At 50.6% G+C, this 23,438-nt stretch overlaps 1 protein-coding gene across 9 annotated transcripts in view; it reads left to right on the top strand.

Annotated features, from left to right (window-relative positions):
* The first annotated feature begins 13,308 nt into the window (after window positions 1-13,308).
* Window positions 13,309-23,438, top strand: part of LOC133498208 (A-kinase anchor protein 13) — a 150,710-nt gene continuing 140,580 nt past the window's right edge. For 8 of the 9 annotated variants that reach the window (XM_061814771.1, XM_061814766.1, XM_061814770.1 and 5 more), the window contains exon 1: window positions 13,309-13,561. The gene's annotated coding sequence lies outside the window, so the exon portion shown is untranslated. Of the gene's footprint in view, window positions 13,562-17,818; window positions 17,883-23,438 lie in introns of all 9 variants that reach the window. The other variant, XM_061814764.1, reaches the window with a different exon arrangement.

Raw genomic sequence — 23,438 nt, 5'->3', positions numbered from 1 at the left:
ACAGCACTTGAGAAGCGCAGCTGACCTGCCGTAGCCGCTGTCCGTCCGTCGCGCCTCCTGACACAACTTAGAAGGCAGCGACCCCCCGCGCCGCCCACACCTCCTCCTGGTACCTCAACTTTAGAAGGCAGCGTACCCCACCCGCCGCCGCCGCCTCCTACAGCAACTTGAGAAGGCAGCGACCCCGCCTCCCGCCGCCTCCTCCTGGTGCAGCAACTGAGAAGGCAGCGACCCCACCGCCGCCTCGCCTCGCCTGGACAGCAACTTGAGAAGGCAGCGACCCCCCCGCCGCGCCGCCCTCCTTCTGGCATCAACTTGAGAAGGCAGCGACCCCACCGCCGCCGCCGCCTCCTGGACAGCCACCTTGAGAAGGCAGCGACCCCCCCCCCCCCCGCCGACCCCGCCTCCTCCTGGACAGCACTTGAGAAGGCATCGAACCCACCCCTTCGCCGCCGCCGCCTCCTGACAGCAACTTGAGAAGGCAGCGACCCCGTCGCCGCGCCGCCTCCTGGACAGCAACTGAGAAGGCAGCGACCCCCCCTCCGGCCCGCCTCCTGGACAGCAACTTGAGAAGGCAGCGACCCCGCCGCCGCCTCCTGGACAGCAACTTGAGAAGGCAGCGACCCCGCCGCCGCCGCCTCCGTCAGCCACTTGAGAAGGCAGCGACCCCGTCTCCGCCGCCGCCGCGCCTCCTGTACAGCAACTTGAGAAGGCAGCGACCCCGTCGCCGGCGCCGCCTCCTTTACATCAACTTGAGAAGGCAGCGACCCCGTCCCTTCGCCGCCTCAGTACTGAAGAAAAAATTCCGCTCCTTTCCCGCCCCCTTGACGATAAGGCAGCGACCACCCCGCCGCCGCCTCCTGGACAACAACTTGAGAAGGCAGCGACCCCCCCGCCGCCGCCTCCTGGACAGCACTTGAGAAGGCACGACCCTCGCCGCCCGCGCCGCCTCCTGGACAGCAACTTGAGAAGCAGCGACCCCGTCGCCGCCGCCGCCTCCTGGACAGCAACTTGAGAAGGCAGCGACCCCGCCGCTGCCGCCTCCTCCTGGACAGCAACTTGAGAAGGCAGCGACCCCGCCGCTGCCGCCTCCTCCTGGACAGCAACTTGAGAAGGCAGCGACCCCGCCGCCGCCTCCTGGACAGCAACTTGAGAAGGCAGCGACCCCGCCGCCGCCACCTCCTCCTGGACAGCAACTTGAGAAGGCAGCGACCCCACCACCGCCGCCGCCTCCTGGACAGCAACTTGAGAAGGCAGCGACCCCGCCGCCGCCTCCTGGACAGCAACTTGAGAAGGCAGCGACCCAGCCGCCGCCTCCTGGACAGCAACTTGAGAAGGCAGCGAACCCGCCGCCGCCTCCTGGACAGCAACTTGAGAAGGCAGCGACCCCGCCGCCGCCTCCTGGACAGCAACTTGAGAAGGCAGCGACCCAGCCGCCGCCTCCTGGACAGCAACTTGAGAAGGCAGCGACCCCGCCGCGCCTCCTGGACAGCAACTTGAGAAGGCAGCGACCCCGCCGCCGCCTCCTGGACAGCAAATTGAGAAGGCACCGACCCCGTCGCCGCCTCCTGGACAGCAACTTGAGAAGGCAGCGACGCCCCGCCACCGCCTCCTGGACAGCAACTTGAGAAGGCAGCGACCCCGCCGCCGCCTCCTGGACAGCAACTTGAGAAGGCAGCGACCCCGCCGCCGCCTCCTGGACAGCAACTTGAGAAGGCAGCGACCCCGCCGCCGCCACCTCCTCCTGGACAGCAACTTGAGAAGGCAGCGACCCCGCCGCCGCCACCTCCTCCTGGACAGCAACTTGAGAAGGCAGCGACCCCACCGCCGCCGCCGCCTCCTGGACAGCAACTTGAGAAGGCAGCGACCCCCGCCGCCGCGCCTCCTCCTGGACAGCAACTTGAGAAGGCAGCGACCCGCCGCCGCCGCCGCCTCCTGGACAGCAACTTGAGAAGGCAGCGACCCCGCCGCCGCCTCCTGGACAGCAACTTGAGAAGGCAGCGACCCCGCCGCCGCCGCCTCCTCTGGACAGCAACTTGAGAAGGCAGCGACCCCGCCGCCGCCTCCTGGACAGCAACTTGAGAAGGCAGCGACCCCGCCGCCGCCTCCTGGACAGCAACTTGAGAAGGCAGCGACCCCGCCGCCGCTGCCGCCTCCTGGACAGCAACTTGAGAAGGCAGCAACCCCGCCGCTGCCGCCTCCTCCTGGACAGCAACTTGAGAAGGCAGCGACCCCGCCGCCGCCGCCGCCTCTGGACAGCAACTTGAGAAGGCAGCGACCCCGCCGCCGCCACCTCCTCCTGGACAGCATCTTGAGAGAAGGCAGCGACCCCACCGCCGCCGCCGCCTCCTGGACAGCAACTTGAGAAGGCAGCGACCCCCGCCGCCGCCGCCTCCTCCTGGACAGCAACTTGAGAAGGCAGCGACCCGCCGCCGCCACCTCCTCCTGGACAGCAACTTGAGAAGGCAGCGACCCCGCCGCCGCCACCTCCTCCTGGACAGCAACTTGAGAAGGCAGCGACCCCACCGCCGCCGCCGCCTCCTGGACAGCAACTTGAGAAGGCAGCGACCCCGCCGCCGCCTCCTGGACAGCAACTTGAGAAGGCAGCGACCCCGCCGCCGCCTCCTGGACAGCAAATTGAGAAGGCACTGACCCCGTCGCCGCCTCCTGGACAGCAACTTGAGAAGGCAGCGACCCCGCCGCCGCCTCCTGGACAGCAACTTGAGAAGGCAGCGACCCCGCCGCCGCCTCCTGGACAGCAACTTGAGAAGGCAGCGACCCCGCCGCTGCCGCCTCCTCCTGGACAGCAACTTGAGAAGGCAGCGACCCCACCGCCGCCGCCGCCTCCTGGACAGCAACTTGAGAAGGCAGCGACCCCGCCGCCGCCGCCTCCTCCTGGACAGCAACTTGAGAAGGCAGCGACCCCGCCGCCGCCACCTCCTCCTGGACAGCAACTTGAGAAGGCAGCGACCCCACCGCCGCCGCCGCCTCCTGGACAGCAACTTGAGAAGGCAGCGACCCCGCCGCCGCCGCCTCATCCTGGACAGCAACTTGAGAAGGCAGCGACCCGCCGCCGCCGCCGCCTCCTGGACAGCAACTTGAGAAGGCAGCGACCCCGCCGCTGCCGCCGTCGCCGCCTCCTGGACAGCAACTTGAGAAGGCAGCGACCCCGCCGCCGCCACCTCCTCCTGGACAGCAACTTGAGAAGGCAGCGACCCCACCGCCGCCGCCTCTGGACAGCAACTTGAGAAGGCAGCGACCCCGCCGCCGCCGCCTCCTCCTGGACAGCAACTTGAGAAGGCAGCGACCCCGCCGCCGCCGCCTCCTCCTGGACAGCAACTTGAGAAGGCAGCGACCCCGCCGCCGCCACCTCCTCCTGGACAGCAACTTGAGAAGGCAGCGACCCCACCGCCGCCGCCGCCTCCTGGACAGCAACTTGAGAAGGCAGCGACCCCGCCGACCCCGCCTCCTCCTGGACAGCAACTTGAGAAGGCAGCGACCCCGTCGCCGCCGCCGCCTCCTGGACAGCAACTTGAGAAGGCAGCGACCCCGTCGCCGGCGCCGCCTCCTGGACAGCAACTTGAGAAGGCAGCGACCCCGCCGCCGCCTCCTGGACAGCAACTTGAGAAGGCAGCGACCCCGCCGCCGCCTCCTGGACAGCAACTTGAGAAGGCAGCGACCCGCCGCCGCCGCCGCCTCCTGGACAGCAACTTGAGAAGGCAGCGACCCCGTCGCCGCCGCCGCCTCCTGGACAGCAACTTGAGAAGGCAGCGACCCCGTCGCCGGCGCCGCCTCCTGGACAGCAACTTGAGAAGGCAGCGACCCCGTCGCCGCCGCCTCCTGGACAGCAACTTGAGAAGGCAGCGACCCCGCCGCCGCCTCCTGGACAGCAACTTGAGAAGGCAGCGACCCCGCCGCCGCCTCCTGGACAGCAACTTGAGAAGGCAGCGACCCCGCCGCCGCCGCCGCCTCCTGGACAGCAACTTGAGAAGGCAGCGACCCCGCCGCCGCCACCTCCTCCTGGAGAGCAACTTGAGTAGGCAGCGACCCTGCTGCCGCCGCCGCCTCCTGGACAGCAACTTGAGAAGGCAGCGACCCCGCCGCTGCCGCCTCCTCATGGACAGCAACTTGAGAGGCAGCGACCCCGCCGCCACCGCCGCCTCCTGGACAGCAACTTGAGAAGGCAGCGACCCCGCCGCCGCCGCCTCCTGGACAGCAACTTGAGAAGGCAGCGACCCCGCCGCCGCCTCCTGGACAGCAACTTGAGAAGGCAGCGACCCCGCCGCCGCCTCCTGGACAGCAACTTGAGAAGGCAGCGACCCCGCCGCCGCCTCCTGGACAGCAACTTGAGAAGGCAGCGACCCCGCCGCCGCCTCCTGGACAGCAACTTGAGAAGGCAGCGACCCCGCCGCCGCCTCCTGGACAGCAACTTGAGAAGGCAGCGACCCCCGCCGCCGCCTCCTGGACAGCAACTTGAGAAGGCAGCGACCCGCCGCCGCCGCCGCCTCCTGGACAGCAACTTGAGAAGGCAGCGACCCCGTCGCCGCCGCCGCCTCCTGGACAGCAACTTGAGAAGGCAGCGACCCCGTCGCCGGCGCCGCCTCCTGGACAGCAACTTGAGAAGGCAGCGACCCCGCCGCCGCCTCCTGGACAGCAACTTGAGAAGGCAGCGACCCCACCGCCGCCTCTGGACAGCAACTTGAGAAGGCAGCGACCCCGCCGCCTCCTCCTGGACAGCAACTTGAGAAGGCAGCGACCCCGCCGCCGCCGCCGCCTCCTGGACAGCAACTTGAGAAGGCAGCGACCCCGCCGCCGCCACCTCCTCCTGGAGAGCAACTTGAGAAGGCAGCGACCCCGCCGCCGCCGCCGCCTCCTGGACAGCAACTTGAGAAGGCAGCGACCCCGCCGCCGCCGCCTCCTCCTGGACAGCAACTTGAGAAGGCAGCGACCCCGCCGCCGCCACCTCCTCCTGGACAGCAACTTGAGAAGGCAGCGACCCCGCCGCCGCCACCTCCTCCTGGACAGCAACTTGAGAAGGCAGCGACCCCACCGCCGCCGCCGCCTCCTGGACAGCAACTTGAGAAGGCAGCGACCCCGCCGCCGCCGCCTCCTCCTGGACAGCAACTTGAGAAGGCAGCGACCCCGCCGCCGCCGCCGCCTCCTGGACAGCAACTTGAGAAGGCAGCGCCCCCGCCGCCGCCGCCGCCTCCTGGACAGCAACTTGAGAAGGCAGAGACCCCGCCGCCGCCTCCTGGACAGCAACTTGAGAAGGCAGCGACCCCGCGGCCGCCTCCTGGACAGCAACTGATTGAGAAGGCAGCGACCCCGCCGCCGCCTCCTGGACAGCAACTAGAGAAGGCAGCGACCCCGCCGCCGCCTCCTGGACAGCAACTTGAGAAGGCAGCGACCCCGCCGCCGCCTCCTGGACAGCAACTTGAGAAGGCAGCGACCCCGCCGCCGCCTCCTGGACAGCAACTTGAGAAGGCAGCGACCCGCCGCCGCCGCCGCCTCCTGGACAGCAACTTGAGAAGGCAGCGACCCCGTCGCCGCCGCCGCCTCCTGGACAGCAACTTGAGAAGGCAGCGACCCCGTCGCTGGCGCCGCCTCCTGGACAGCAACTTGAGAAGGCAGCGACCCCGTCGCCGCCGCCGCCTCCTGGACAGCAACTTGAGAAGGCAGCGACCCCGTCGCCGGCGCCGCCTCCTGGACAGCAACGAGAGAAGGCAGCGACCCCGTCGCCGCCGCCGCCTCCTGGACAGGAACGAGAGAAGGCAGCGACCCCGTCGCCGCCTCCTGGACAGGAACGAGAGAAGGCAGCGACCCCGTCGCCGCCTCCTGGACAGGAACGAGAGAGAGGCAGCGACCCCGCCGCCGCCTCCTGGAAAGGAACGAGAGAAGGCAGCGACCCCGCCGCCGCCTCCTGGACAGGAACGAGAGAAGGCAGCGACCCCGTCGCCGCCTCCTGGACAGGAACGAGAGAAGGCAGCGACCCCGTCGCCGCCTCCTGGACAGGAATGAGAGAAGGCAGCGACCCCGTCGCCGCCTCCTGGACAGGAACGAGAGAAGGCAGCGACCCCGTCGCCGCCTCCTGGACAGGAACGAGAGAAGGCAGCGACCCCGCCGCCGCCTCCTGGACAGCAACTTGAGAAGGCAGCGACCCCGCCGCCGCCTCCTGGACAGCAACTTGAGAAGGCAGCGACCCGCCGCCGCCGCCGCCTCCTGGACAGCAACTTGAGAAGGCAGCGACCCCGTCGCCGCCGCCGCCTCCTGGACAGCAACTTGAGAAGGCAGCGACCCCGTCGCCGGCGCCGCCTCCTGGACAGCAACTTGAGAAGGCAGCGACCCCGCCGCCGCCTCCTGGACAGCAACTTGAGAAGGCAGCGACCCCACCGCCGCCTCCTGGACAGCAACTTGAGAAGGCAGCGACCCCGCCGCCGCCTCCTGGACAGCAACTTGAGAAGGCAGCGACCCCGCCGCCGCCTCCTGGACAGCAACTTGAGAAGGCAGCGACCCCGCCGCCTCCTCCTGGACAGCAACTTGAGAAGGCAGCGACCCCGCCGCCGCCGCCGCCTCCTGGACAGCAACTTGAGAAGGCAGCGACCCCGCCGCCGCCGCCTCCTCCTGGACAGCAACTTGAGAAGGCAGCGACCCCGCCGCCGCCGCCTCCTCCTGGACAGCAACTTGAGAAGGCAGCGACCCCCGCCGCCGCCACCTCCTCCTGGACAGCAACTTGAGAAGGCAGCGACCCCACCGCCGCCGCCGCCTCCTGGACAGCAACTTGAGAAGGCAGCGACCCCGCCGCCGCCGCCTCCTCCTGGACAGCAACTTGAGAAGGCAGCGACCCCGCCGCCGCCTCCTGGACAGCAACTTGAGAAGGCAGCGACCCCGCCGCCGCCGCGCCTCCTGGACAGCAACTTGAGAAGGCAGAGACCCCGCCGCCGCCTCCTGGACAGCAACTTGAGAAGGCAGCGACCCCGCGGCCGCCTCCTGGACAGCAACTTGAGAAGGCAGCGACCCCGCCGCCGCCTCCTGGACAGCAACTTGAGAAGGCAGCGACCCCGCCACCTCCTGGACAGCAACTTGAGAAGGCAGCGACCCCGCCGCCGCCTCCTGGACAGCAACTTGAGAAGGCAGCAGCGACCCCGCCGCCGCCTCCTGGACAGCAACTTGAGAAGGCAGCGACCCGCCGCCGCCGCCGCCTCCTGGACAGCAACTTGAGAAGGCAGCGACCCCGTCGCCGCCGCCGCCTCCTGGACAGCAACTTGAGAAGGCAGCGACCCCGTCGCCGGCGCCGCCTCCTGGACAGCAACTTGAGAAGGCAGCGACCCCGTCGCCGCCGCCGCCTCCTGGACAGCAACTTGAGAAGGCAGCGACCCCGTCGCCGCCGCCGCCTCCTGGACAGCAACGAGAGAAGGCAGCGACCCCGTCGCCGCCGCCGCCTCCTGGACAGGAACGAGAGAAGGCAGCGACCCCGTCGCCGCCTCCTGGACAGGAACGAGAGAAGGCAGCAACCCCGTCGCCGCCTCCTGGACAGGAACGAGAGAAGGCAGCGACCCCGCCGCCGCCTCCTGGAAAGGAACGAGAGAAGGCAGCGACCCCGCCGCAGCCTCCTGGACAGGAACGAGAGAAGGCAGCGACCCCGTCGCCGCCTCCTGAACAGGAACGAGAGAGAAGGCAGCGACCCCGTCGCCGCCTCCTGGACAGGAACGAGAGAAGGCAGCGACCCCGTCGCCGCCTCCTGGACAGGAACGAGAGAAGGCAGCGACCCCGTCGCCGCCTCCTGGACAGGAACGAGAGAAGGCAGCGACCCCGCCGCCGCCTCCTGGACAGGAACGAGAGAAGGCAGCGACCCCGTCGCCGCCTCCTGGACAGGAACGAGAGAAGGCAGCGACCCTGTCGCCGCCTCCTGGACAGGAACGAGAGAAGGCAGCGACCCCGTCGCCGCCGCCTCCTGGACAGGAACGTGAGGGCGTGCCCGTCGCCAACAGAGCAGGAGTGTGAAGCGACCGCGGGCCAGTTGCCACTGCCACTCCAGAGCACGGACGAGAAGCGGCTGTGGAGACGTCGCCACCTCCTGGACAGCAACGTGAGGCGGCGTCGGGTCGGTCCCCACTGCCACGTGAGCTTGCACTGCATCTGTTGAATTGGCAACGTGGGTGTGGCGCGGTGGCGAATCCGTTTCCAGGGCAACGTGAACCTGAGTAGGCGGAGAGTCAGTCGAAACTGACACGTGGGGGTGTCTCGGGAGCGGGTCAGTTCCGACTGCCGCGTGAGCTCTGCTCGGAACCGCCAACACTGCGACGTGCACTTGAGGTGGCGAGTCTGTTCCCACTGTGGCGTGCACTTGACAAGGGGGCGGGTCGGTTTCCACGGCAACGTGAACCTGAGTCAGCAGCGAGTCCGCGCCGTTGCGACGTCAGCGTAGCTCGGCTGGATCGCCAATCCTTGCCGGACCTTGGCCGTGAGAGCCGCCAATTCCGCGCTCTGCCACTCAATCTCCGCCCGCAGTTCGCGGCGGAACGCCTCGTGATTTGGCGGCACCTCCTCCCTCTGGGCTGGAAGCCTCGCCACCAGCTGCGGGTCTGCCGGTCTCACCGTTGCCGGCGAGGAGTGGGAGGACGGTGTCTTCGTTGCCGCGCAGCGAGAGACACCAGGGAGCGCCCGGCCGGGGCGTCTTCTCTGGCCGCCACGCGGAGGTGCCGGGTAGATGGCCAAGCGGGTTCCCTCGTACCGATAGGTGCACTTGGATCTACCGGGCGAAGTCACTTGGGTGCTGGAAACGCGGGAAGGCGGGGCAAACTGACTGGGATCAAAAGCCGGGCAAAGAGACTCAAAATCAAAGTCGTCGGAGTCGTACTCAGGCAGCCGGTCAAACAAATCGTGGTCCTCATCATATTCTGAAAAGTCAGAGTCCAGAAGAATATGAGGAGCCGGACAGGTCGTGTTCGGGAAGTATTCATACCTCGCTGGCGGAGCGTAAGACACGGAAGTGGAGGACGTCAGGGAGCCTACCCGGATTGGACAGGCTTGGTCCTCCGGCAGACGGTCTACCTTGCGTCGGTCCCGGCGACGCCGGGTCTTTACTGCTGGGTCCTGTGATGGCCAGTTCATTCTGTCAAGTCCCATCGGAACGAGAGGTAGGACCCAAATGCAGGAACTCGGAAGACGCAAGGTAGTTCAAGAAGAGACACGTTTATTGTATGCAGAGTTCGGGGATCGAGCAGGCAGTCCGGTGCACGGGGAAACAACGCAGGCAGAAGTGTCAAGGAGTCAGGCTTACAAGGTTGGTCAGAGAACGGACGGAGGTCGGTACACACAGGTTCAGTCAGGAATACGAGAGTGCTGGAACGGGACACAAAGCTCAACGAACTGGCCGCGGACCAGTCGTCACTGGGTCCTATATATACGGGGGATGATCAGCCCGCATGAGGCGCAGGTGTGTGCCTCCCAATTAGCGCAGCCGCACGGGCACCCGCACAGCTCGTGCTGAAGCGGCAGGATCATGACAGCTTTCTCAGTGACTGTAACATTATCCATGGTGTGCCTTGTCACACGAACGTACGATGGTTAAGCAGAGGTGCTGTGCTGAAGCGCTTCTTTGATTTACGTGATGAAATCGGACAATTGATGGAGAAAAAAGGTAAACTTGTTAAGGAATTACAGTGCCATCTGTGGCTGCAGGACCTTGCGTTTATGGTTGACATCACTGAGCACTTGAATATTCTTAACAAAATGTTGCAGGGACGCAAAAAAAAAGCGTAACACAGTATTATGACAGCATAGGTGCATTCAAGTTAAAGCTCGGGTTATGGGAGACGCAGGTGGCAAGCGGTGACCCTGCTCATTTTCCCTGTTTAAAAGATATGTGCGCAGCAAGCGTTAATTCTGACATGAAACGGTACAAAGAGAAGATTTCAGGGCTGTTGATGGAGTTTGAGAAAAGATTTCAGGTTTTTAGCGAACTCCAAACAGATTTTGCAGTTTTTCGCTCACCATTCACAGTCAAAGCTTCTGATTTGCCCGTTGCCATGCAACTTGAAATCATTGATTTGCAGTGTGATGTAGAACTGAAGGACAGATTTGCCTCTGTAAGCTTGGACACATTTTACAAGTACCTCCTACCAGGCTATCCCGCATTGACAGCACTAGCTGCTAAAACATTGTCCATGTTTGGGACAACCTACCTTTGTGAGCAAGTTTTCTCTGTAATGAACATTAATAAAACAAAGCTGCGCTCAAAGCTCACACATAAGCATTTGAATGAGATTCTGAAATTGGCTGCTTCTCAGGACATGATGCCTCATATTGATGCACTTGTGCAGGATAAACGATGTAAAGATTCAAGGGCAAATTCCAAGCCAAATGAATAATTGCTGTGAAAGTTATTCATTTGTTCAAATTGCTTTCCAGATGTTGAAAAACAGTGTTTTTAAGTTCCACAAGGCTGGTACTAAATGTTTTTGGAACATTGTTACTATTTCTGTGATCAGTTTTATGTACAACACACTTAAATATATGTTTAACTGTGTAAAAGTGTTGTTAAAATTGCACATACTTTATTTATGTTCTTATGTTATTCTCTTGTTCATAATATATTGTTCATAATGTAAAAGGAAAATTCTGTTAATAAACATTTTGATAATTTACTCATTCTTTGCACTAATTATTACTATTAGTGACTAATACAAAGGAAAAAAGTGGGCTTATTGTTAGTTCTGTGTAATTTTGCAATGAGTTTACTGGTCCGGCCCGCTTGATCTCAAATTAAGCTGTATTCGGCCCGCAGACCAAAGGGAGTTTGACACCCCTGACCTAGAGGGTGGTGAAGGGCTACTTTTCTTTAAGGCAGTAAAGCCTCTCCACTTATTTTGACAGAGTGCCTTCACACATGATGGCACTAAAGTAATACTTTTATATGAGACAGAGTTTTGACATGCGCAAAAAACAAAACAAAACAATGAATAGATGAGTTTAGTGAATAACACGATAGGAGAAAAAAGAAAATAGACAAGTTCCAAATCATTAATATGGAAACACAGTCATACAAATTGATCACAACCATCAGAACACTGGATGATTCCATGTTAGCAAGATATAGACCCACCCCAAATCTCTTTTTTTTTGCCAAGATTGTTGAGAATTATTATTATAGTGCATTTCAAACACAAGGTCATCCAATTTGCTTTACATGATCAAAAGCATTTGAATAAAAAGAAATAAAACCTTTAAAACAGGTGAAAAACAATAAAAATAAAGATTAAAAATGACAACAAAAATATATATTAAAAATGAAAACCAAAAACTACAAGTACAAACAGTGGACAACTATCAGGAAGTTTTGGAGCACTTCTTCCTGTTGACCAACTTTATGGAGCTCCAGATTTGATTTTCCAACAGGTCTTGACAACTTCACACAGAACCAAAGCTACCAATACCTCGTTTAAGGACCACAATATCCCTGTTCTTGATTGGCCAGCAAACTCACCTGACCTGAACCCCACAGAACATCTATGGGGTATTGTGAAGAGGAAGATGTGATGCGCCAGACCCAACAAAGTGTTGATCTGAAGGCCACTATCAGACCAACCTGGGCTCTCGTAGCACCTGAGCAGTACCACAGACTGATCGACTCTACGCCATATCACATTACCGCAGTAATTCAGGCAAAACAATCCCCAACTAATTACTGAATGGTGTACATGCTCAGGTTTTCATCTTCATACTTTTCAATGGGCCACCAGTTCTAATAAAATGTTTGTTTTTTGTATTGATGTTTTTACATTTTCTGAGGTACTGAATTTGGGATTTTCATTAGTTTTTCAGTTATAATGATCAAAATCAAAAGAAATATACTTTTGAAATATACCTTTCTCCGTGTAATTAATGAATATTCAACTTTCATTAATTGAATGGTATTACTGTAATAAATCAACATTTTCATGATATGCTAATGACATGACCAGCAACTCTACAGTCTCTGATGGGCTTTTATTGGTCCTCATTTTTGTTTTTTGTGCACAGGGGCCCCTCAACGTATCTTACATGCCTCGAGAAAGTTCATCCAGAAATACAGCACAAGAGATCAACTAACACGTTCCAAGGTGTATGCAAAATACCAGAGAAATAAAACAACCGACTTGCCATTCCTGTTCTGAGCTGTTCTTCATGAAAACTGAGACGGTTAGATTTCTTTTCTAATACTTGAAAACGCCTGTTCGAAAAATAGAAAGTGGTGCACATGGATATGTATCACTTTCTTATGTTGTTGGAGTGGTGAGGTGAGAATTATTGTGAAAATCCATCCATCAATTTTCTTAGCTGCTTATCCTCAGGAGGGTCCCAGCTGTCATCGGGCAGGTGGCGGGGTACACCCTGAATTGGTCGCCAGCCAATCACAGGGCACGTAGAGACAAACAGCCACACTCACAATCACAACTAGGGGTAATTTTAGAGTGTCCAGTTAATGTTGCATGTTTTTTGGGGATGTGGGAGGAAATCGGAGTGCCCAGAGAAAACCCACGCAGGCTCAGGGAGACCATGCAAACTCCACACAGGTGGGTCTCGGATTGAACCCGGGACCTCAGAACTGTGAGGTCAACGCTTTCCAGTTGAGACACAGTGCCACCTGAAAATCACTTGGTATATTAATTCTTCACATTGATGAATCATTAATTTTTAATGATAGCATATAATTAAAGGGAATTGGACTGCTTAAAAACCGCCATTGTGCTTGAGGTTTCTCAAGGGTTGGTCTTGAACCACCAGAGGTCAGTGTTAAACACAATTAAAAATGGTAATTCCGCCGTGAATAGGATGAAAAAAATAATGTTGATATTAAGACTTTAACATTCTAGGTTTATTTTATGCACGTATATTTCATTTAATTTGACTAAGGTAAATCACTTTCCCCCCCTTTTTAAAACGAATTACGTAACTAAATTAAGCTTTTGACACTATTGTAAGTAGTTGAGATTTACCCGTCTGTAAATTGATATGAAATGTTGCAATAAAGTGAAAACAACATCTTATTTTGAATTCACTAAGTAGAGGTAAAGGCATTTATTGTGAAGAACCCTCGCTGCATGGTGTGTCACTTTCTTTTAATAACTTTTACCGATGCTGTTATTGCATTGTTGTCGCTATCCATCCATTTTCTGAGCCACTTATCCTCATATCACAAACTAAAATTACACAAGTCACTGTAATTTAATAACAAAACTAATAATTGCTGGAAAAATGCGTCAATTTGAAGTGATTTCAAAAAGTTAGTCAGTTCCATGACATCACTTTTCGGAAGAACAGCTCACTTCCGCTTTCGACCTCAGTCCGCCCCTCAGAGTTGTCCTGGGAGACGCTACAACTGTGCTGAGGGAGAAAAAAAAACTACAGTCGGGATCGACTCATTGCACTCTGTACACTTTTGATTCTATTCGTGCGTGTGTATGTATGTGCGGGCGGGACAACGCCGCCGCTCTCCAGTCGTTTTAAAGGACGTTCTTGACACTCTTGGGGGGATTATTATGCGCCTAAAAAGAGCCTGAAACGTCGTCTTCTCTTCCAGGTAAGAATAGCTAACTTTTTTTTTTTTTTTTTTTCAACGCACGAGCCATTTCGATACTTCAAGCTAGTTCCGTTCCCGTTGGACGCAATACATTTCAAAACGATTTTGCGCTGAGTTCTGAATTTAGATTCTTTTTCAATAACTTAACTTTCCAACAGTTTTTAACAGTCGCAAAACTTTTGCGACAGCAGAAAAAGAAAGTTGAAGTCGAGGGTTTACGATCCAGTTTTTCCCTTTCGGAACGCCTCAGATATGTTTCAGAGTGTTCTCATGATGCTTTAGGTTTTAAGATATGTTTGGTAGTTGCATATTTTGAACTCCGCTGAACGCTATGTTATCGCACTATCAGAATATTAAAACACGCAGGCAACGCGTGCCCAAACAGGTGCCGTTAACTGCCTGCCTGCCTTTTGCTTGCAAATGTTTAACTCACCCATCCCCCTACTGTACAGTAAACACAGAGATGCCGCCCTAAAATCTTCTATAATTCCCCAAATTATTAGCGGAAACCCTTAATATATAGTCGCGGGCGTGCTGGAGTATATTCCAGTTGACTCTGGGCGAGAGGCGGGGTACACCCTGTACAATCGCATGGCACATAAAACCATCATTTGCAGCGGGTCCTCAGAACTGTGAGGCAGATGAGCTAACCAGTCGATCTCACACGCTCATACACCTATATATATATATATATATTATATATATATATATATAATATATATATATATACACACACACACACACACAGTGGTACCTGTAGTTATGAAATTAATCCATTCCGTAAGTCTTTTCGTAAGTACAAGTGCATTTTACAGAGAAAAAGCGTAATCTGTTCCAAAAGACATTGTGGGTAAAGATTTGACGTACTGAGATCCTAGCTAATGGGAGAACAGCTCTTATCCCGCCATAAACCAAGATACAGGATGAGTATCACATGTAAAGATTGACGTCTCTCTTTGCCAATGGGATGCCAGGAAGATGCTACGGCAATAGCGATTGGGAGAGCTGCTCTATCGTGCCACACAAACCAAGATGCAGGATGTTTACGTTCGGTGGATTTGGGGAATCCAGCGCCTATTATTGCCTTTTGTATCCAAATTTCCTTTGTAACTAAGACAATATTATTCCAAGGAAGCGTTTCATAACCTGAATTTTTTGTTACTAGAGACATTCGTAAGTAGAAGTATCACTGTGTGTGTGTTTGTGTGTATTCTGTGTAGTTTATGGCAGTATTAGTTTCTCATAGTGCAGACACAAATGAGAGTTCCTGGCTTTGAACAGCCAAAAGGGAAACCCAACTCTGAAATTTTGGGCGGAGAGCGTGTGGTTGTGTTGTCCTGTGACAATTGAGCATTGTTGGAGATCCTACTTTATTGTCCTTTTTGGAGGCACCGCTGGGGTCACAGCCCAGTTTATTTATACACAACCGAATTGCTGACATGATATTTGCAGTCTATTCTTTTAATCAATACAAACAACTAACCACACCTGTATTTCATTGTAATCTTAAAGTACGTTACAATTGAGAGCATGTCATCACCCTCACTTGGTTTCACATTGTTTTCAAAAAACAATAAACAAATGACCATTTCATCATGTCATAATATTTTTCAATCATTCAAAAAATATAATTGTTCCAAATTTCCATTATCTAGTCTCTTCAGTCCCTCAGTAAAAATGAAATATACATTCAAATTGTCCATAGGCTCTTAATTCCAGATTTTTTTATGTCAAGATACCGGAAATCAGATGATTCAAATTTCTCAAGCTTATCTGTGTCACTGGCAAAGATCTTGGTCTTCCCTTTCCGCCCCCAAACCAGCATACATACATAACACGTGTGCTCACAAGTGGGTCTTCTACACAGAGACAACCAATTCCAGAAAAGGGGGTGGTCTGAGCCAAATAAGGACAAAGCTGATACAAAAATGGTTCAAACAGAAATAACTGTTGGGCGTTTTCTGGACTGTCATATGACAAAATCAAGGTTTTTTTTTTTTTTTTAAATGAAAATCACACTTTCATACTAAGTCCATGTTAGAGAATCACTCAATTTTGTTCTAAATAGCCAAAATACAGGATTTTTAATTGTCTTTTTTCCTTGAAGGAGTCTTATCTTTTCCACTTTTATACATCTTTAAATGTCTATGGTATAAACAGGGTTGGGCCTAGGGTCACTTTAAAGTTCTAATCCAGAGGAAATGCATTTTATTTGTCTATCATACAAATGTAGCTAAATTTTAATTTCATAAATATTCAAAAAATTCTCAACACAACAGAAATGAAATAAATTAGCGTCAAAGTAAGTCTCAAGATTTTTTTCAAAATATCACTTAGATTCGGCAAGTTCCAGCACCCTCCGGAATGTGACATAATGTCAACAACATTTAGCCAGAGAGTGAAAAAGCTAGCAACGATAATGAGGAAGTGTGTTGTTTACGGCTGTTCTGCGTCAAACGCTGACTGAGTCATCTTACATGAATGACCGAAACATGAACGGATAGGCAGGTTGTGGACCAGGTTTGTGAAGACAAAGGGGGCGCATTGGACTTACAAATCAAAGTGGACAGTAATATGTTCCATGCATTTCATAGAGGACTGCTATGAAAACTCGGTACGTTGTGTGCAAGCAGCATCAGACGTTTAAACGTGTTTGAATTAGATTATTCCATCAACAAGGTGTACGTAGATTTCTTGAGGCACCTATCAGTCTGTGTTTTGGGTGCGAAGTTCCACGTCAACTTCGTCAGGTCTCGCCGAATCCCGTCCTTGTGTTGCATTCGACGCTCAGACCGTCACACCGGTTCGAACATATATAGTTGAATTAGACCTGCATGTGATGTTTTTCAAACATGGGAAGAAGAAGAAAATTCCTCCCCTTCAGTTCCCATCTCTTCCACAGAGCATTCTGTAAATTATTGGTTGTTTGTCACCTCTCCTAGGTGTTATATCCTTTATCTATGTTCGAGTTATTTAGCTGCGGCAGTCTTTGTGTAGCTGCTCACTGTGTTCCATGTCCTCGGAGTTCAATAAACACTTATTGCTTCAGAAACCTTTGTGATCCCTTATGCACGCACAAGAAGCGTGTAGCATTTACACATTCCATAAAATCTTCTTCATCACTGCTGTCTATCTTCTCTAGATCCCCCTCGCGTATATGATTTTCTGTGTAGGAAGCCCTTGTTTACTGGGGTTGTCTAGGTGTGACGTCACACGGAAGCAGCTTCAACAGAGCCTCGGTTTGAAACAGACATAGGAGGCATTCGGATTCCAAAGAAAATGTGCACTTTGACACAATTTATTTCATTTCTGTTGTTTTGAGATTATTAAAAATATTTTTTTATGAAATTTTAGTTACATTTGCATGATAGACAAATACAAAACATTTCCTCTTGATTAGACCTTTAAAGAGCCACAGCATAATAAAGTAATTAAAATGTTTGTACATGAGTGTAATAACGAGTGAAATGAAAATAATAACCCTAACCCTAAGAGGTCATACACGAGAAGGCAAGCATGGCGATGGTACAAAAATCACAATGTAAAAGGCTTGTTCCAAGAAATGTGAAATAATGTCAAAACATGAAAACATGACTTCATATGGCTCAGTAATGTTATGACATGGGACGAGGCAGTTATGCTAGCTGATGTCCATGAATATACATGCTTATACACACAATGATCTGGCAACATATGGCATAAAAAACAAGGCTTAAATACACAACGTAACCAGGGCGCAACAAGGTGCAGGTACTGCCGAGCAGTAGCAGTGAAGACGAGGAAGTGGCACTCCAATGATGTTCGGATAATATGTCAAACAAATGAAAGCAGAAAACAATGATTTGTAAATCATGATGTTTTGGCAGCATTTTAGGGTGTTAAGGAAAAAATACAACAATATGTAGACAGGCACAATTTTTTTTTTTCCGGCAAAAAGGTCGTTTTGTCCATAAATCTTCACCAGTCGGTGTGATTTACAGTATTACAAACACCCATGACCGCAAAGGTGCAGTGTGTGTTACTGCGAGAACCTATACTCACAACTAGACTTTTAAAGCTGCATGTTGGCCTGTCCTATACTGTCTCTTCCTTCCAGGCAGACACCTGACCCGTGTCTTACTGGCTCCGCCCGCTCATGACATCAATGCTTTGATCAGCCTTAGTGCCCATATTCCCACAAAGCCATATATAGCTGCGGCTAGAGCTCACACACCCAGATACCTAGTGTAAACACACCTGCTTGACTGTCTCTAATAGACTCGAGATGAATGCCACCTGAAGGAGTTCCGCCCGCAGCTGCTGTCGCTACTTAAACTGTGAGGTAAGATCTCATTGATGCCCTCTTATAGCTCCCTGGCCCCCCAATATCAATGTTACAGTATATCAGACTTGGAAGTTGTGTGCAACCACCCTAGATTATCTCCCAAGGGATAAAGTCCAACCGGCGTCGCCAGGCAACACTGCACTGATAACGCTTCTGGGTTTCATAACAGCACGTGTTAGCGACTGGGTTGTAAAATTGTCCCTCACATACATGACATGATCCTTTTTCTCTGGTACAGGCTCGGTGTCGAATGAGTATGAAACTAGCTTTTTCAGGGGTGTCTTGTTTTGTTGCTTGCCACATTGTGGTTTCACTTAGATCCCCTCACGACTGTGAAAGCCATGTAAATGTAAGGTCCTGTCATTATTTACAAACACCAATTTTAATGAAGTATGGATGTTGTGAAATACAAAAAAAAACGGATTATAATGATTTTCAAACCATCACAACCTATATTCAATTGAATATACCACTGTTTCTGAACCAGGGGTACCTAAACACATTGTAGGGGGTAATTGACCCCTCCGTACAGGGCACTTAACCACGCCTCCTGAAGTGACGTCACGCCATGTGCGCTGACGTAAGACAAACAATTCGTAAAAAATGGCAAATACAATACATTGTTAGACGTGCAGACGCCATGCTTCTGATTTCATTCAAATCAACGATATATTATAGATTCTAAATACAATACATTCTGAACTGAGAGAGACGCCATGCTTCTGATTTCATTCAATCATTCACACGTAGCAATGTTATGCTCGCGAAGAACATCTCATTCATTTAAACGAGACGTGTATTAAAAATCTAATTTAGGGCATATCTTCGTGCAAACACAGTCTGGTTAAGCTTCGGCCGCGAGCCAGCAAGAAATCAATATGTTTGCGCAGTCCGATCATCGCTAAATATCGCTCAACAAAGAATAAGTGTGTCACTCGTTCACACGTAGCGGTGTTATGCTAGCGGAGAACGTCTCATTCATTTATACGAGATGTGTATTAAAAATCAAATTTAGGGCATATCTTTGTGCAAACACAGTCTGGTTAAGCTTCGGCCGTGAGCCAGCAAGAAAGCGACACGTTTGTGCAGTCCGATCATCGCTAAATATACCTCAACAAAGAATAAGTGTGTCAATCGTTCACACGTAGTGGTGTTATGCTAGCGGAGAACGTCTCATTCATTAATACGAGATGTGTATTAAAAATCAAATTTAGGGCATATCTTCGTGCAAACACAGTCTGGTTAAGCTTCGGCCGTGAGCCAGCAATAAAGCGACACGTTTGTGCAGTCCGAGCATCGCTAAATATCGCTCAACAAAGAATAAGTGTGTCAATCGTTCACACGCAGCAGTGTTATGCTAGCGAAGAACTTAGAATTCATTTATACGAGACATGTATTGAAAATCAAATATAGGGCATACCTTCGTGCAAATCGTGCAATATCTGTTCTGGTTGATATTAGATGGATTTAGTTGATGTTGCGGTCTTCCACAAAGTTTGATCAATCAAAGGCTTTTGTGGTACTGGGTCTTCGGTTTTGGAAAGGGTACGAATCGAACTCCACCAACTAGCCTTTCAGGATACCTGTCGTCACTATTACAAAGTCTGTGACTACACCTCTTAACCATATTTTTTGTTAAATAACCCAAATACGCGATAAAACGCTAACTAAACCTATACTGGACCATGCAATGTTGTCTGAGAAAATGGCGGGAGCAAAAACGGGCTTTGGTTTATGCAGATCTCTGGCCTCTGATTGGTCAGTGACGCGGATTGCGCAATATCCACGGAGGGGTCAATTGAAATCAGGCTTGGACAGGTGTCATGGAATACACGTATTTAGGATAGAACAAAATTGCACGTATAATTCTAGAAATTACTGAAAAAGATGCAATCACATCACAGGTAGAGTATATTTTAAAAAAAATGATTATGTGACAGATTACCTTTTTAATTGGAACAGATATACAATCAAAGTGAATAACTTAATATTTGATTGCGTAATCAATATAGCCATCTACCTACCCGCTTGCCTACCTAAGTAAGGTATTGTTTTCTGGGACAGTTTAAGAATAACTTTCTTCATACAAGTCTCTACTTACAAAATTCATCCGTTCTGGAAGTCATTTTGTAACCGGAATTTTTCGTAAGTAGAAGCGCATTTTACATGTAAATAGCTTATTCCGTTCCAAGACTCCGTTTGCAAAAAATAAGGATTCAAAGTACATAATGTAAACAATAATTTAAAAATTATGTTCATTTACCTTTGGAGTTGGGTGACCATGTGAAGAGAATCGTGAGTGAAAAGCAAAAGGGATCGTGGGGACAGAGGAGGAGGCAAACTTCGACAGCGGAGCGAAAACATACAAACGTATGCCCACACACAACTTGATTCCACTAAAGTTTATTGGGGCCAATGGTGAAGAAAGATGAATAACCTTGCCAAAAACAGAAACAAAAAGTTGTACTTTTCCAATGTGCGTTAGCGTGTGACAACTGTAGCGTGATTCGGTGACAATCGATTGTCCAAGGGATTCAAAATGCACCATGGGTAAAAATTGATGTCCCTCCTAGCCAATGGGATGTCAGGAAGATGCTATGGCGATAGCCAATGGGAGAGCAGGTCAATCGCACCACACAAACCAACATACAGATTGTTTACGTTTGGTGGAATTTGAGGAATCAGAGCCTATTTTTTTCTTTTGTATCCTGAATTTGCTTCGGAATTAACGACAGTATTTTTCCAAGGAGAGGGGGGAACCTGTTTGGCGCATGTTACTTTAATAAGACCCACCTGCTCCCCCTAAACTTCTTTGCGTCCAGTGTCAACGCATTGGAAATCACAAATCATCACCTCCATAACAGTGAATAAACTACAATACACATCTTAACAATAAAAAAAGTCATTTCGTGAAACAATGCACACGTCACATAGGTCTGTCACGTTATAACAAAGTAATAGAATTTGAATAACAAAATAAGGCCAAGAGTATGCATCTGGAGATGTAAATGTAAAATAATTCACTGCTTGATGAAGACGCTTTCTGAACTGGGAATTAATTAATATGTCACTGGAGATGTCATTTGAGAACAGGGTCAGGTTATAAGAACAAAGATAATCCGTCTCCTTCATTATTACAATTAATATAGTTGTTAGTTTACTCTTGAAAAGCTGAAGTTATAAGCATTTTGGACTGTTTTAATTGAAAAGATTTCATAATAATTAACAAAAACTCATTAATTTCGTAGGTATTTGTGGTTTAATCGATTAATTGTTGCACCTCTGTAAATTATATAAATTTAGCTTAACGAAGAGCCGGTTAACTTTGAATATTTTCTTTTCTCAATAAATGAAATCACCATTTAAAACTAGCATTTTAAGTTCACTTGGAATATATTTGTCTGAAATTTACAGCACATTTGTTTATGAGCTTTAACATTACACTAGGGAAACAATGCAAACATGTAAGAATTTGAGTGGTGGGCAATAATTTACTACACTACTACAAAACAAAATAAATGTCATTTTAACAGTATTATTATTAGTGTATATACATGTGGCTGTAATTGTTCAAAAAGTATATATTTATAATAAATAATATCTTTGTTCATCTATTTATGCCAGTGAGGCATAGTGACAGACAACAAATTAATGGTCCTCTATTAGATGGCAATAAGTACATAGAGCAAATAATGTATCTACTTTTTGCATCATTTTTGTTTGTTGGTGTGCCGTGAGATTTTTCAACTGTAAAGTATGTGCCTTAGCTCCAAAAAGGTTGGAATTCGCTGCTCTGGTCACTATCCTGTGTTCTACAGAAGAGCAGCATGTTTACAAACAACCATGAGGGCTAGCAACAGTTGCTAGGCAATGTAATGTTTTGATGGCTTGCGAGGCGTACTGTGTTAAAAGTATGTGAACAAAGCTCAAACATGCCTTACACTAAGTCCTTTCCTGTCCTGGGCACTGGTGACCATCAACACAATGTTTCCCCCCATTTTCTGATAATACAGTTAGTGTGATCCACTTGTGTTGTCATCCTCATGGTAGGAAGTGTAGTCATGTCACATTTGAGTTTACAAGCTGAACGCTATCCTTCCATCCATTATCTAAGGTGTTTATCCTCACTAGGGTTGTGGGAGTGCTGGAGCCTATCCTAGGTGTCTTAGAGCAGGAAGCGGGGTACACCCTAAACTGGTTGCCAGCCAATCGCAGGGCACATTGAAACAAACAACCTTTCGCATTAATGATCATAAAAAACGGTACTGGAATATTTTTTTTTTTTATTGCAGTAGTCTGACATAGTGGTCGTACAAGAGCAATAAGTCTGATTTGTGCATTATGAGCCGTCTCTCAGCCGCCTTGTCTCTCCCTTTGCACCAACTTTTTAAAAGTAACTTTATTGACCATCATACTGTATATTTAGAGTACTACGTGAAAAGACTATTTAAATACTACTCTATAAACATAAACTAGCTTTTCGATTCAGATATACTATGCACAACAGTGACGCAGAGTAAATGTCTTTTTCAGAGCTGATCAATTACGTCATTGATTGGACTGGCAAAATATGACAAAAACTGATCAGCAAAAAAAAAAAAAAGAAAACCCAATTATTGACTGAGCCAATCAAATCTAAACTAAACTAAAGCATTCTGGTACAAATAATTTTGGTACTGCTTTACAAATGATTTATAATTCACTCCCATTTATGCAGTGTCCATGAACGCACTTTGCACACTCGCGCTACCGTTTCAGCCAAATAGGGAATGCACAGGTGTACATATTTCTATTACTATGTCCAAACAGGTACCTCTCCTCGTCCTTGTTAATCTTACAACTGATTCACTGTATACTGTATTACAGAAGACCAATGTTGCAGCAGATCCTGCGATGTGACAGAATATTGTGGAGCCCATTTAGACATTGCATTTCATATTGTAATGAAAGTACACTTTTTCCCATAATCCCTTGGTACTTGTATGTTTTACTGTTTTTTTTTTCATTTTACATATGTCTATGTCTTGACTTTTGATGACTATGTTGGGGGAAAATAAAAATTATCATACATGAGAAATTAAAGTACATCTTTTGCAATAGAGTCCAACTTAATGGCATTACTATATCTTTTATAGAATGTCTAACCGTTACCAGGTAATCAGTTGTTTATTGCCGCTACTGCCAATAGCAATCTAGAACTGTCTTTTCATGATCTCGAGAAGTTTATCAGTCTGTTTTCTGTAGTGTCAAGTATCCTCACCTGCCCGTTCGACCTTTACTGAACTCTTCCATCATGTTGCTGTTGGTTACTCCTCTTTTAGCTTGGCACACCAAACATTTACAAAATTTGTATTGCCCCACAGGAGTTAAACATCCTTGAGTTATTATTATGACAATTATAGCAGCATCTAATGGACTGCTTTAGCTGAAAACACAGGATTGTGTGGATTTTGTGTGACCGTGTCAAATTGAAGCACAGAAATGGGGTTGTCAAAACTGTTGTCTTTGGAAATAGCTTTGGCGTATGTCATGTCAAGAAGGTATATTCGAAAT

The sequence above is a fragment of the Syngnathoides biaculeatus genome, chromosome 3, assembly GCF_019802595.1.
Source record: "Syngnathoides biaculeatus isolate LvHL_M chromosome 3, ASM1980259v1, whole genome shotgun sequence".
In the NCBI taxonomy this organism is placed as follows: domain Eukaryota; kingdom Metazoa; phylum Chordata; class Actinopteri; order Syngnathiformes; family Syngnathidae; genus Syngnathoides; species Syngnathoides biaculeatus.
This window is presented reverse-complemented; position numbering and strand designations above follow the sequence as displayed.